Source organism: Anabrus simplex, chromosome 4, assembly GCF_040414725.1.
Source record: "Anabrus simplex isolate iqAnaSimp1 chromosome 4, ASM4041472v1, whole genome shotgun sequence".
Classification (NCBI taxonomy): Eukaryota; Metazoa; Arthropoda; class Insecta; order Orthoptera; family Tettigoniidae; genus Anabrus; species Anabrus simplex.
This window is the reverse complement of record NC_090268.1, coordinates 7,656,538-7,671,495: the sequence shown is the minus strand read 5'-3', so window position 1 is coordinate 7,671,495 and position 14,958 is coordinate 7,656,538.

The window sequence follows — 14,958 nt, the reverse complement described above, 5'->3', positions numbered from 1 at the left end:
ACTGTCATCCAAACTTGGTACACACATGACTTACTATGTGGAGAAAATAATGTCGGGGTAAGACACCCATAGCACCCCTTTGGGCGGGGGTGGAAAGGGGGTGAAGTATATAATAGAAAACGACCAATATTAAAAAAATCCATAGTCTTCGGGGTCGCTGGGATGAACAGTGACATGTTGCTCCAGTCCTAGTTGAGCCCATCGGCACGGAAGAGAGAAGTGAAATGACCGAGATTACGAATGAATGTATGTCCCAAAATAGATCTCAACTGTGGGCAAGACCACCCCGATATTAGTGTCGGATGCTGTTTAAGTCATAGCTGAAGCTCCAGTCGGAATGGAGGTTGAGAAGGTATGAAAAAGAATGTCCGAAATGACTGAGATTCTGGATCTATGCGTGTATGTTTCAGTATACCTCTTAGGGGCAATAAACCCCTAGTATCCATTGGGGCGAGGGTGAGGAGGGGGTGGCGTGTAAAAATAATCGAATGCGACCAATATCCGTAGTGTTCTGGGTCACTGAGATGAAGTGTGACACAAAGTGAGTAGGAGCGTGCAGCTGCATTCGGGAGATAGTGGGCTCGAACCCCAGTACTAGCTCTTTCTTATCCCATCGTCGCCATAAGACAAGTCTGTGTCGGTGCGACGTAAAGCAGATTGTAAAAATAAATTTTAAAATGTGTGACATTTTGATGCCATTTAAGTTGAGAAGAGATATGTCCAAAATGGCCGAGATTATGTGTGTATAGTCCAGCACAGCTCTCAACCAAACTTAGTACACATATGTGGGGGTAAGACATTCTAGGGGAGCGGATGACATGTAGAAATAATGGAAAATGACCGACATTTGTGTCGAATCCACATTTTTCAGGGTCGCTGAGATGAATTGTGACACGATGGATGCCGTTTAAGTCCAACTTCAGATTCCATCGCTATGGGGGCTCAGAAAGGGTGAAAAAGGAAATATCCAAAATGACCGCGAGTGGGGTCTTTAGGCTGATTGGTGACAATCAGCGCGACGTATAACTTTTATTATTATTTGTCTGTCCAGCTCCATGACTGGCCTTTGGTCACAGGGGTTCCGGGTTCGATTCCCGGCAGAGTCGAAAATTGTAACCATCATTTGTTAATTTCTCATGCACGCGAGCTGGGTGTATGCGTTGTCTTCATCATCATCATCACGACACGCAGGTCGCCTACGGGAGCACCTGGCACCTGGCGAGCCGAACATGTATTCGGACACTCCCGGCACTAAAAGCCATATGCTATTTCATTTCATTATTTACTTGAAAGTACCAGCTACTTCAGAGACAATCGCGAAACGAGATAAAGTAAACAAACTTACTATTATACACAGGTTTAGTAAATTATCAATCAATCTCACAATAAATAAATCTAAATATCACTTCAAACATCAGACAGAGCCGCTGAAAATCCACAGCCTGTTCCAGTTATTCGGCCGGGTGAGGAATGGAATGAATGAAGGCGCCATCTAACGGCGAGGATAGGAATTGTGCCGGCTGTCGCACTCCTCTAGGGCAATGATTATTGAATGATAGATGAAATGATATTGAAGAGTGTTGCTGTAAAGAAAGATGACAGGCAAAACCGGAGTACCCGGAGAAAAACCTGTCCCGCCTTCGCTTTGTCCAGCACAAATCTCACATCGAGTGACCGGGATTTGAACCACGGAACCAGAGCCGGGCACTACAGCTAATTAAATAATATAACATTTGAAGTGGCTTACCATCTCACGTACGGTGTTACTTAACGTTTAATTCACACTAAATGTCACGACTACTTTTTTTTTCGGAATAAACAGAACTGCTCTAAAACCTCCCACAAAAGTATTCATTATTGGACAGATATCAAAGCTGAAGAAGGAGAGCACAGGCCACGTTCTCGACCTGGCACTAAGACACTTATAGTTAACAAATGCAAAAGGTCCAAAAGAAAATATGATACAATAAATTAATTACAGTATTTAATGTCCTGCCGGCCCCGTGGTGTAGGGGTAGCGTCCTTGATTCTTACCCGTAGGCCCTGGGTTCGATTTCCGGCCAGGTCAGGGATTTTTACCTGGACCTGAGGGCTGGTTCGAGGTCCATTCAGCCTACGTGATTACAAATGAGGAGCTATCTGACGGTGAGATAGCGGCCCCGGTCTCGAAAACCCAAGAATAACGGCCGAGAGGATTTGTCGTGCTGACCACACGACACCTCATAATCTGCAGGCCTTCGGGCTGAGCAGCGGTCGCTTGGTAGACCAAGGCCCTTCAAGGGCTGTAGTGCCGTGTGGTCTGTTGTTTGTTTTATTTAATGTCCTGTTGTACAATAATAATAATAATAATAATAATAATAATAATAATAATAATAATAATAATAATAATAATAATAATAATAATAATAATACTGTTACTGGTTAACGACTTGTGTTTACGGTTTTCGGAGAAGAGCACGGTGCTCGTACGTGCCAGTAAACCTAGCGACACGAGGCGGACGAATATTAGCAGCTTCAAATACCACTAGACTGAGCCGGGATCGAACCCGCCAACGTGACCTCCCTAACGTTTATTTATTCATGTCGGCAGAGACTTAACTACAAGAAACAAAAGTGTTACAGAACATCAACATTTCACTAAATACGTCTTTTTTCCGCTGCTTGAAGTCGGCGCCCGGGGCAGTCCTTGCCCTCCTCCGCATAAAAGAACTGCTTTAGAAAACTATCTGGAAATTCAGCGACTCTGAAATCCGTAAAAGAAGTAAAACTTGTTATTTGACTCCAGTATAAAAAGGCTGAGGGAAAGCAAACATTATGCGGGTCGCAATAGACAGATTCCATTCGCTGCAATGTGGCCTCAGAGCCCATGACAGTTCCATTTAGAAGTTATTGTGCCATGCCATTCAGTGGGTAAGGTACAGAATCGTATCGCACATCACATATTAGGAACATGAGGAGATGCACATTTTTACCAAAGCCATTGTTCAGTTTCCTGTACTAAAGCAGGTGAAGGCCACACCGCAAAGAACGAAAGTATGCCATGGTCGTATTCGGTACTCTCTGCTAGCAGCGCAGGCTCACTGCATAATGCATACCTGCTGCCTATGCACTGCAGACTACTGCAGGTGACAGTGCTACACAAAGTTCATACGGTATAAAACTGTTGGCTTCTTCTTTGCATTTTCTCCAATTAATCGGCGTCCGCCCCGTTATGCGACCGGCTGCCCTTCCTGACGCCTACTCTGGTGGCTGGTAGCGTGATGTGTGGGCGCGCGCTCCAATGAAGCAGATAGCCATATCGGATGGGTATCTGTCGAGAGACCAGACTAACGAATGATTCAGCAGCAGTCTGGATGACTGAATGATATGGACTTTTAATAATATTTAACACTGCTTAGCTGTGTTGATACTGCTACAAGCCACATAAGATACATGCTTGAAGTACACAACACACAATGAATTGAGTTTAGGAATTGAAAGCAAAGAAAATTCAACTTATTCACTGAAATATTTAGCACATATATAAACGTCTTCCGCACTTCCCTATGTGCGGGTTGCTGCAGCACGTGTCGGGACCACAAACTATGGCTGAGACCTCACACTTGGTCATGATCATAGTGGTCTTACCAATAACTAATACGCCCTCGCTAAATACCCTCACCTGTAACAATCCCATTACCGCAATGAATATACTGTATGAGTTCGAACACAAGCCCGTTCACGTTCAAACCATTGCTGCTAGCTACACGATGATGCACTGTCCTCGTACGTGTTAATCGTTCATCGGCTACGGTTCGAAGTCTATAGACGCATTCTTTCCTTCTTTTCTTTTCTTTTTAAATCCGTTTATCCTCCAGGGTTGGTTTTTCTCTCAGACTGACCGAGGAATATCACCTCTACTGCCTGAAGGGCGTGAGACTTTGGGTCGGAGGGATACCACTGGGGAGGAGGACCAGTACCTCACCCAGGCGGGCTCACCTGCTATGCTTAACAGGAGCGTTGTGGGGAATGGGAAGATTGGAAGGGATAGACAAGGAACAGGGAAGGGAGCAGCCGTAGCCTTAACTTAGGTACCATGCCGGCATTTGCCTGAGAGCGAATTGGGAAACCGCGGAAAACCAATTCGAGGATGGCTGGGATGGAAATCGAACCCCGCTATAGTCAGTTGACCTCCCGAAGCTGAGTGTACCCCGTTCCAGTACTCGTACCACTTATCAAATTTCGTGGCAGAGCCGGGAATCGAACCTGGGCCTCCGGAGGTGGGAGCTAATCACACTAACAACTAGACCACAAACCGGATATCGGAACTGGAGACGAAGATAAATGATGACTAAAGTCGTGATGAACAGGCACAGAGAGAAATATTACGAAATTCTATTCAAAGTCATTGAATGTTTTAGACCGGCGAGCTGGCCGTGGGGTTAGGGGCGCCCGGCTGTTAAGCTTGCATCCGGGAGATAGTTGGTTCGAATCCTACTGTCGGCAGTCCTGAAGATGGTTTTCCGTGGTTTCCCATTTTCACACCAGGCAAATGCCGGGGCTGTACCTTAATTAAGGCCACGGTCGCTTCGTTCCAACTCCTAGGCCTTTCCTGTCCCATCGTCGCTATAAGACCTATCTATGTCGGTACGACGTAAAGCAAATAGCAAAAAAAAACTGATGTTTTTGGGTGATATGACTCCTTCATTATGATGACGTGCATCCTGGAGGTACGTCAGGAGAATGTGCAGCTTTATGACGTCATTTAGCCTGCCTGAACGTCAATTTCGACGTTCCGTTTTACTCCAGATGTGTCAGGCAGACATTTTTCACCGCACTTCAAATACTGCCGGGTTTGGGACCCCCTGCCACTGACGTGTCTCTACTGCTGCTGACTTCCGACTGAGGTCACTCATATCTGACGGTGTTTGAATGTAGCGACTCCATAACTTAAAGAACTCCTGTTTAGAACTCGACAGATCGATGAGAGGAGAAAATGTCTTTGAAACTGTGTCTACAAGAAGAAAGAAACCGAGGTGATGTGGCTCAGAATTGATGGTGATGCTAATCAGAGGGTGACAGCGGGGGCGGGAACGAGCACAATGTGGTTCATTATGATGATACCTGCTCTAAGGGCATATGCTGCCCCTCAAGTCTTATTGGTTTTACGGTGTTTAGAGGTGCCGAGGTGCTGGAATTTCGTCCGTCAGGAGTTCTTTTCTTTTTTGCTAGTGGCTTTACGTCGCACCGACACAGTTAGGTCTTATGGCGACGATGGGATAGGAAAGGCCTAGGAGTTGGAAGGAAGCGGCCGTGGCCTTAATTAAGGTACAGCCTTTTGCCCGATGTGAAAATGGGAAACCACAGAAAACCATCTTCAGTGCTGACGACAGTGGGATTCGAATCCGCTATCTTCGGGATGCAAGCTAACAGCTGCGCGCCTCTAACCGCACGGCCAACTCGCCTGTAAAAATACCGAGCCGAGGTGTCAGCTTCTATTCGGGATATAGCGGCCTGGTGTGAGATTGGGAAACCACGGAAAACCATCTTCAGGGCTGCTGACTGACTATCTCACACCTAGGCGACCCCGACCGCATGGCCAACTGGCTCGGTCCTCTTCCATTCGTCTGAGATGAATCCGGTTCATACACACAGCTTAGACTTTATCCCGAGCGGTTGTGAGCTTGCAATCCAACTCCATTGTCGGCAGCCCTGAAGATTATCCATGGTTTCCAATTATCGCACCAGGCCAAGGTCACTTCCTTCCATTTCCTAGCTCTTTCTTATCCCATCGTCGCCTTAAGACCTATCTGTGTCGGTGCGACGTAAAACAACTAGCAAACAAACAAAACAACTGTTGGATATGTCCCTGCCATCTTTCTACTTTGTCTTCTTTCCCTAGAACTGGCTTTCCATCTGAGCTCTTAATATTCATACACCTAGATTTCCTTTGTCGAAAGGTTTCCTTGATTTTCCGGTATGCAGCATCTATCTTTCCTAGAACCATACAACCTTCGACATCCTCACACTTTTCCTTCAGCCATTCTCCCTTAGCTACCTTGCACTTTCTATGCACTTGATTCTTTAATCGCCTGCAGTCTTTTCTGCCCTCTTCATTTCTAGCATTCTTGTATTTTCGTCGTTCATCAATCAGGTTTAGTATCTCCTGAGTTATCCACTGATTCTTAGTTGATCTTTTCTTCCTTCCTAACATTTCTTCAGCAGCCCTACTGACTTCATTTTTCATGACTATCCACTCTTCCTCTATTGTGTTTCCTTCAGACTTTTCATTTAGCCCTTGTGCAACATGTTCCTTGAAACAATCCCTCACACTCTTTTCTTTCAACTTGTCTAGATCCCATCTTTTTGCATTCTTTCCTTTCTTCAATTTCTTCAACTTCAGATGGCATTTCATGACCAACAAGTTGTGGTCAGAGACCTCGTCAGCTCCTGGGAAAGTTTTGCAATCCAACACCTGGTTTCTGAATCTCTGCCTAATCATAATGAAGTCTATTTGATACTTTCCCGTGTCTCCAGGTCTCGTCCACGTAAACAGCCGTCGTTTGTGGTGTTTGAACCAAGTACTGGCAAGGACTAAATTATGATCAGTGCAGAATTCAACCAGCCGACTTCCTCCTTCGTTCCTTAGTTCCAATACGAATTCTCCTACTGTATTACCTTCTCTTCCTTGGCCTACCACTGCATTCCAGTCTCCCATCACAATTAGATTCTCGTCACCTTTTACATATTGTATTAAATCTTCTATCTCTTTATATATATTCTTTCGATTTCCTCATCATCCGCTGAGCTAGTAGGCACATAGACCTTCACTATTGTGGTGGGCATTGGTCTAGTGTCTATCTTGACGACAATAATTCTTTCACTATGCTGGTCGTAGTAGCTTACCCGATGCCCTATTTTCTTATTCGTTATTAAACCAACTCCTGCATTACCACTGTTTTATTTTGTGTTGATAATTCGGTAGTCGCCTGACCAAAAATCCTGTTCTTCCTGCCAACGTACTTCAGTTATACCAACTACATCTAACTTTAGCCTATCCATCTCTCTTTTCAGATTCTCTAACCTACCACAACGATTCAAACTTCTAACATTCCACGCTCCGACTCGCAGAATGTCAGTATCCATCTTCCTGATGATCGCCCCCTCTCGCGTAGTCCCCACCCGGAGATCCGAATGGGGGACAAGTTTACCTCCGGAATATTTTACCCGGGAGGAAGCCATCATCAGTACATCATTCATACAGAGAGAGCCGCATGTCCTCGGGAGTTAGTTACGGCTGTAGTTTCCCGTTGCTTTCAGCCGTGTAGCAGTATCAACACAGCTAAGCCATGTTGAGTATTATTACAAGGCCGTATCAGCCAATCATCTAGACTGCCGCCCTTGCAACTACCGAAAGGCTGCTACCCCCCCTTTCGATGAACCATTCGTCAGTCCGGTCCACTGATCTCTATACCTGGATGGCTGGTAGCTTGGGTAGCAGTAAGCCGAATAGAAGATGACTGGCGTCGTAAGATGGCAGCGAGCGCACGGTGCAGTAGACCACGAGGAGCGCGCTTGCTTTGTTTATGCTTAGTTCAGTGACGCCAGGCCTCTTGATTGTAGTTTCACGAGTGTTCTGTGCTGTGTTATTGCAAAATAAATAGTAGTGTATTTTACGAATTTAGGTTCGTTGCCTTGTAGTATGCTTGTGAATTACAAGATTAAATTTAAATATGTATGTGTTTATCTGAAATATGAATGAAGAAACATTCTACGGGGTGTCGTGACTCACCTTGTCCCGAGATGTTCTGGACGATTTGTTCTCCCGAGCGGCTTGGAGAATCTGTGGGTTGGGTGCCCTGAACCATTAAATGAAGTACTGAGTCCCATTTAATATGATATATATTTGAATTCAACTCTGACTTCCCAACTACCGTACATATTTACAATGTCTATTTACAGCATACTTCAGTGATGTGCCTGCTCCGGAAGCTTTTAGAATACTGACTTCCGACCTGGGTAGAGTCTATGTTGAAAACCTGAGAGTTGCCCTCTAGCTTCTCTCTAAGCCTAAATCCGCATCTCCCACTACTGTCTGAGAGACTAAGTCTTTCCAATATCACTTCTAACGCGGCTATGTCCTACTCCTCTCTCTCATTCTGAATGTAAGCACCTCCAGTCTTATTACCGACGTTCTTGACCTACGTAGAGCGTTCTCCTGTCCAAGACTAAAGATATCCCTTAAGCCTCTGCAGCTTGTATATATATCCTGGTCTGGCCCTTGCTAACTAGTGAGAGGGGGAACTCCCACCCTAGTACTAGTCTACCCCCAACTGGGATCCCTCTCCAGTAGGTGGTGCTATAGTGGTCAATCTCAGAACCACTTATTCTCTGTCTCACTCAGCCTAACTCATATCTCTCACTGAGTGGAATGTTTTGCCATGAAGTGGAGATTTTCCGATGCTCCATCCTTCCATGAGTCATGTATTCTTTCCTTGTCTCTCCCAATGCCAATTATTCTGAATGCTGGATTTGTGCTTGTAGCTAGCCACTGTTCATTTACTCAACCCTTGGTCAGTTTACATAGATAAGATTACAACTCAATAACAAGTTACTCATAAGCCTTCCGTAGCAGGACTTGAAGAACAAGTAATTTCACATATCCAATTCTAAATGTTTCAAATATAAGGTAGCACATTTTACACAATTAATTACCATAATTCTTCTTGTAAGAAAACCCTTTATCCTTTCGTTTATACATTCCTAGTGGTCTCCTGTACTGGGGATCCACTAGTTCAATTCTAATCTCCTTAACTTAATATATGCTATGGGACTTAATATACCTTGGTTCGATTCCCGGCATCGGTGCCATCACGACACCTCCCTTACCCGGGAAGAAATGGGCGCAACACATTTGCGTCCATTTCGACTATGAGGAACTCACAGCCTCGCTTCTGATGACCTCAACGGTCTCCTGGCTATTGGTGGTGGCGTGCCTCGTTCTCTTATCTCGTGTGAACTTGCCTCGATAACTACTACTTCTCGGGATTCCACAGGTGAACTGAGACGTCTCTCAGTGAGCCTGGGACTTTCCAGTCTCAAAAGCCCCGCAGGTGAGTCAGGACGTCTCCCAACAAGCCTGGGGTGCTGAAATATCACATTAACATTCTCTTCCGAGGTTTTCGCCTTACCTTCCTTATTGATTACAGTTTGTTTGATACAGATACTTGGACAATGCTCCTTCGCATCGTCCATACATTTACTGAAAGAGTATCCTACCTTTCTACAGGAATTACAACAACAACAATTACAACAATAACACCATATGAATAAACCCACTATACTCACCATGGTCCAGACTATGTATCTATATATATTTACATGTTGATACATGGCTTTTTGCCTTATTTCTTCCTCTTTTTGTCTGACCATGTTTTCTACTTCCTCTGTCTTATGGGTAGCCCAACGTAAGTCATCGATGTGATTTAACAAGTTAGTTGTTGCTACTTTATTTAACTCAGGGACCTGATCTAACCTTAATTCACTGTCTATCTGCTCACAGCAATCATACTGTAGTGCTATCATTGGCACTAAATCCTTGTCTTGCGTACTATTTATTTTCCCTACTCCCTGAATTTTACTATTTGGGCCATACAGTGTACACATAGGACTTATTTCTATCGTACCTGTACCCTTAAGCATGATATCACTAGTAGTATCTTTGCACATGCAAGTCACCTTTTTCTCTTCAGGGGACACATATATATATATATTTATTATTCTCTATGAGAATCCACATCAAGTCTCTAACGGGCAACACGCGTTTGGCACAATTTTCAGGCATTTGATTGACTCCACTAATTAATTTAACAACACAATTATTTTGCGTGTGCACCGTATTAATTGGAAACCTTACCTTGCATAATTTCCACATGGAAGTTACCTGTTTGCATTCGTTTAATTGTTCTTCACTCAATTGCGCGAATGTTTGTTTTTCCTTATCCATGATTATATAATTCTTTTCCTCGTTCACATACACGTAATGATTAGGGTTATTTATCACTTGAGTAGGAAAAGGTATCACTTTATACAATAAATAGGTTGTCTTATCTGTTAAGGGTGTTTTCATTACATACACTAAGAAATTTTTACTTAAAAACACTTCTGCTGAAGCTACCCTGTATATAAGGTAGCCATAAGTCGACTTTAATTCAAATGGCAAGGAAATACCTCTTGGAAAATCTCCCTGCGCTTTTCTATAGGCCTTAATGATCTCATCTGGTGTAATTATCTGAGGATGTATTATCCCAGACTGAGCATTCATAATACCTTCCAATACTATACTGTAATGATCATGCAACTGCATTAGAAGACCTTCAATTTCCATTAAGTGTCTATTAATAGCTATCTCCAATTCTGCTTGCCTAATCGCTCCGGCTACTTGGAGTGTTTCATTCTGTAAATACAATCTAATTTCATCTAAATTCTTACTGATTCTAAGTTCATTTGCATTTACCTCGTAGATGGTGCTGTTCATGGTTTGTAGGGTGGAATTAACAACAATCATCTGCTCTTTAGCAATTTTCATAATAGAGAGCTGCTCCTTCTCTAGCTCAGAAATCTTTCCCTCGTATCGTTCTGCATCGTCCTCGCTAAGTGTTCCAAATAACGTTTTCGCTATTGATCCTACGGCATTAATTAATCCTCTCCTTCGTCTATTCCCTTCTTCCCTTGCCACGCCTTTTGTGATCCTATTAATAACATCTTTTGATCCCTTTATTCTTTCCAAATGTGTCTGCAGCATATTTACGTCCTGCTGGCAAGTAAAATTTGAAGTAACTTCTAATTGCAAACATAGCAACCTCGTTCGTCTCACATATCTCTGAGCTAGAGCAAATGTTTCTGTCAGCTGATTCAAATTTACATACGTTACTAGGGTCCATTCTGTAGTATATAACTGCACTTCGCCCTGGTCATCGAAATATACACCAGGTGTATTCTCATATGGCGTCACTCTGACGTCTGTCACCTCTCCACCTGCCTCGAGATGAGACGACATCATCATCCACAGGGTTACTACGATGTGGAACCAACTCGTTATCTCCGCCATCGTCTTCTGTCAACTGTAAGGTACGACAGGAAATTCGTTACCTAACAATTATAAATTTCCCAAAACTTAATTTCTATTACTTAACTGCCTGTTTACATTCCCGCATTATTAACCTAGCTAATTTCCTTTATTTGTCTACCTCTTTTGTTATCCCACTTAGCTCTCACAGGAACATCCTTAGTCTATTTTTGTGAACCTTTGTTCTCTTTCCCTTTTTGTTCATTTGTAAGGTGCAATTTACACCTGATACGCCTACTATAATGTATGGACCTTCAAAAGGTGGGCTCAATTTCCTGGATTTCCCTCGTTGCAGTGCGTCATTACGTAACAAAACTTTATCTCCTACTTGGAAGGTTACTTCGTTTTGCTTCTTGTCATAGTCCTGCTTCTCTCTTTCTTTTCTCTCTATTAAGGTTCGTCTTGCTGCCTCGTGGTTTCTCCTTAACTGCTGGGTTAGCTCCTCAGCCACTGTCTGATACTCGTTATAACCTGACTCAGGTGGTTTTTGCAATACTCCTGGGATGTTTGCCTTCTTACCGAATATCAATTCGTAAGGCGTGAACCCCGTACTTGTGCTCTTGGTCGTGTTGTAGACAAAAGCTGCCGTTGGGAGATACCGGTCCCAATCGTTCTGTTCATTGGCACAAACATAGTGCCTAAGGTACTCCACTAATACTTTATGGGATCTTTCAATGCTCCCATTTGACTGTGGCCTGAACGCTGTGGTGTGAGTTTTCTGTATCCTCAACACCTTACAGAGTGTTTTGAACACCTCGCTCATGAAGTTACTACCCTGATCAGTCAATATCTGGTTGGGTATCCCGTATATACTGATGACATTATTTATTAATGTACGTGTCACCGTATCTGTTTCTTGATTTGGCATTGGACTTGCCACTAGATACTTGGACAGCTGGTCCTGGCAGGTGAGAATGTACCTGTTACCAGCTTCCGTCAAAGGCATATGGCCTACTACATCAAGCGACATCTTCTCGAAGACTGTGCTTGGAGTATCTGTAATTACCATGGGGGCTCTGATGTCTGGCCGAGTCCCCTTATTTCGCTGACATGATGGACAAGAGCGAATGTACTTTTCTACGTCCTTTTTCATACCCTTCCACTGTATTCGCTCGCTCAGTCTTGCGAATGTCCTCGCAATCCCTTGATGGCCTCCTATTAATGAGTTATGACACTCCTTCATTATGGCTAATTTCTCCTCCTCTCTTAGCCCTTCTATTTCTCCTTCCGGTGAACTACCTTCGGGCTTGGATTCCTCTGCCTTAGCGTCCTCGGAGCCCTCGTCCGTGGTGTAGCCGACTTCGATTCCCTCTGCCTTGGCGTCCTCGGGTTTTGAACTCGCTACTCTAACCTTAACGTCACCAGGATACTGAGTGTCTCTTCTGACCTCCGTCTGGGGTCCTTTCCGAGCTGAACTGACCACTCTAGTTTGGCTCTTCTCTACAATGGGATTACGACTTAGGGCATCGGCGTTACAGTTCCGCTTACCCTGCTTGTATTCTATGACAAAATCGTACTCTGCCAGCTTTAACCTAAACTTCAGCAGGCGTGAATACGGGTCCTGCACATTGAAAACCCACTTCAATGGCTTGTGGTCCGTCACTACAGTGAAATGCCGCCCAAATAAGTACGGCCTGAAATACTTCACTGCCCACACTATTGCCAATAATTCCTTTTCGGTTACACTGTAATTTACTTCTGCCTTGTTAAGCGTCCGGCTTGCATAGGCAACTGGAAGATCTTCCCCAATGGGTCCTTGTAACAGTACTGCTCCAACCGCCTCGTTGCTTGCATCAGTGGTAACAACGAAGGGTTTTTCAAAATCTGGATATTGCAGTACAGGCTCCTCTATTAGCCTTCGCTTCAGTGTTTCAAACGCTTCCTCCTGTCTGTCTCCCCACACAAAGGGAACGTCTTTCTTTACTAATTCATAAAGTGGCTTTGCAATTTTACTATAGTTAGGGATGAACTTCATATAGTACCCACTCAGCCCGCAGAATTGCTTGATCTGGCGGCTAGTGGTCGGCCTGGGAAAATCCCTGACTGCCTGGACCTTTTTAGCATCTGGGTGGACTCCATCTTCCGTGATTACGTGGCCTAAAATGCCACCTCGGCCCTTAAAAATTCGCACTTATCAGGCTGGAGTTTTAAATTATTCTCTCGCAGCCTCTGGAGTATTACTCGTAACTTGGCATTGTGCTCGTCTACTGAGCTACCATACACAATTATGTCATCCAGATAACATAAACATTTAATGCCAGTTAACCCTGTTAGCACAGTGTTCATCAGCCTTGTGAATGTGGCTGGGGCATCTCTGATACCCATCGGCATTCTCTTGTATTCATACTTCTGCCCTAGTGCTGAGAAGGCGGTCTTGGGCCTATCTTCAGGCTTCAGTAGCACTTGGTAGTACCCACTCGCTAAATCTAGAGTCGAGAAATATTTAGCCTTTCCAAGGGCATCTAACAATTCGGAAATTAATGGTAGGGGATAACTAACTCCTATTGTAACCTCATTTAATTTCCTATAGTCTATAACGACCCTCCATTTCTGTATGCCTGAGGCATCTAGTTTCTTTGGGATTAAAAGTAACGGCGCATTCCAGGGTGACACACTGGGACTGATTATGTCATCCTCCAACAGCTTATCTATTTGTTTTCGTATCTCTCCCTTCTGTGCTTCTGGGAGCCTATAGGGCCGTACGTTAATAGGAGGTTGTTCCCTAGATATTGGAATCTCATGCTGTATTACCTTCGTATGGGTCAACTTGTCCCCCTCTAAGTGAAATACATCATCATACTCTGTACAGATGGCCAATATTTTCTCTGCATCTACCATGTTCAAATGGTCTATCCGCAGCTGTTCGGTCACTCTCTGTGAGCGCAACTTTCCGAAACCTAAACCATTGTCTTCGGTCTCCTTGGTTAGCCTTACCCTTTTCCCTTGTGACAGGCATGTGTAATCAACCTCATGAATGCATACCACAGGGCTCTGTATCTCTACTTCTTTCTCGGTGGTGTTAATAATGCTTACAATAGCCTCATTTCTCTGGGACCTGGTTAAACATTCGGCTAAATACACCCCTGGTGCTACTTCTGCTCGCTCTATTACGCCAACAGGTAGATTCTTATTTACCTCAATGGCCACTACCTTCTCGGTCCTAGGTTCGAGACGGATCAGCTTTGTCTCTCGAGCCCCCATTGAGTACCTGGTCCCTTTTATTATGACGTAGCCTTCCTTGTAATTTATTACGCCATCTGACAAGAGGTCTTTCCCAATAATGCCATCTTGGGTCAAGTTAATGTCTTTACCCACTACGTGGAAGGTGTGACTGGAACCACTTATCTCAAACTGTACCGTACCCTTGGTATATAGCTTGCCTTCACTGACCCCGGTCAGTTCTATGACATGTCCCCTCATAATTGCGCATACTTTTGGTACGCTTCCTTCTTTGACCAGGCTAATTTCTGACCCTGTGTCTAACAAGAATCGAAGTGGTTTTCCTCTCTGGACGATGCTAAGTAACATTGTGCGTTCGTCATCTGAACTTTCGAGACTTATCTTTCTACGGGATTCCGAGGTTGTCTCCGGCCTTCGGTCCCTGCTTAGTTTGTTGCTAACCTGGTTTTCATAGCCTGTCCTTGGCTACGCACTGATCCAAACGGGCCCTCCTCGGTTTGTTGCGACCCCCTGTCACCCTCGTCTCCAGACCTTCGGAAGACTTTCATGTCCGTTCTCCCTGTCTGTTGACCCATTGTTTTCGTGCGACAGTACCTCTGTAAGTGCCCCGCTTTCCCACAAGCATAGCACTGTTTAGTGGACTGTTTACCAAGTACATTTCTCCAACAGTC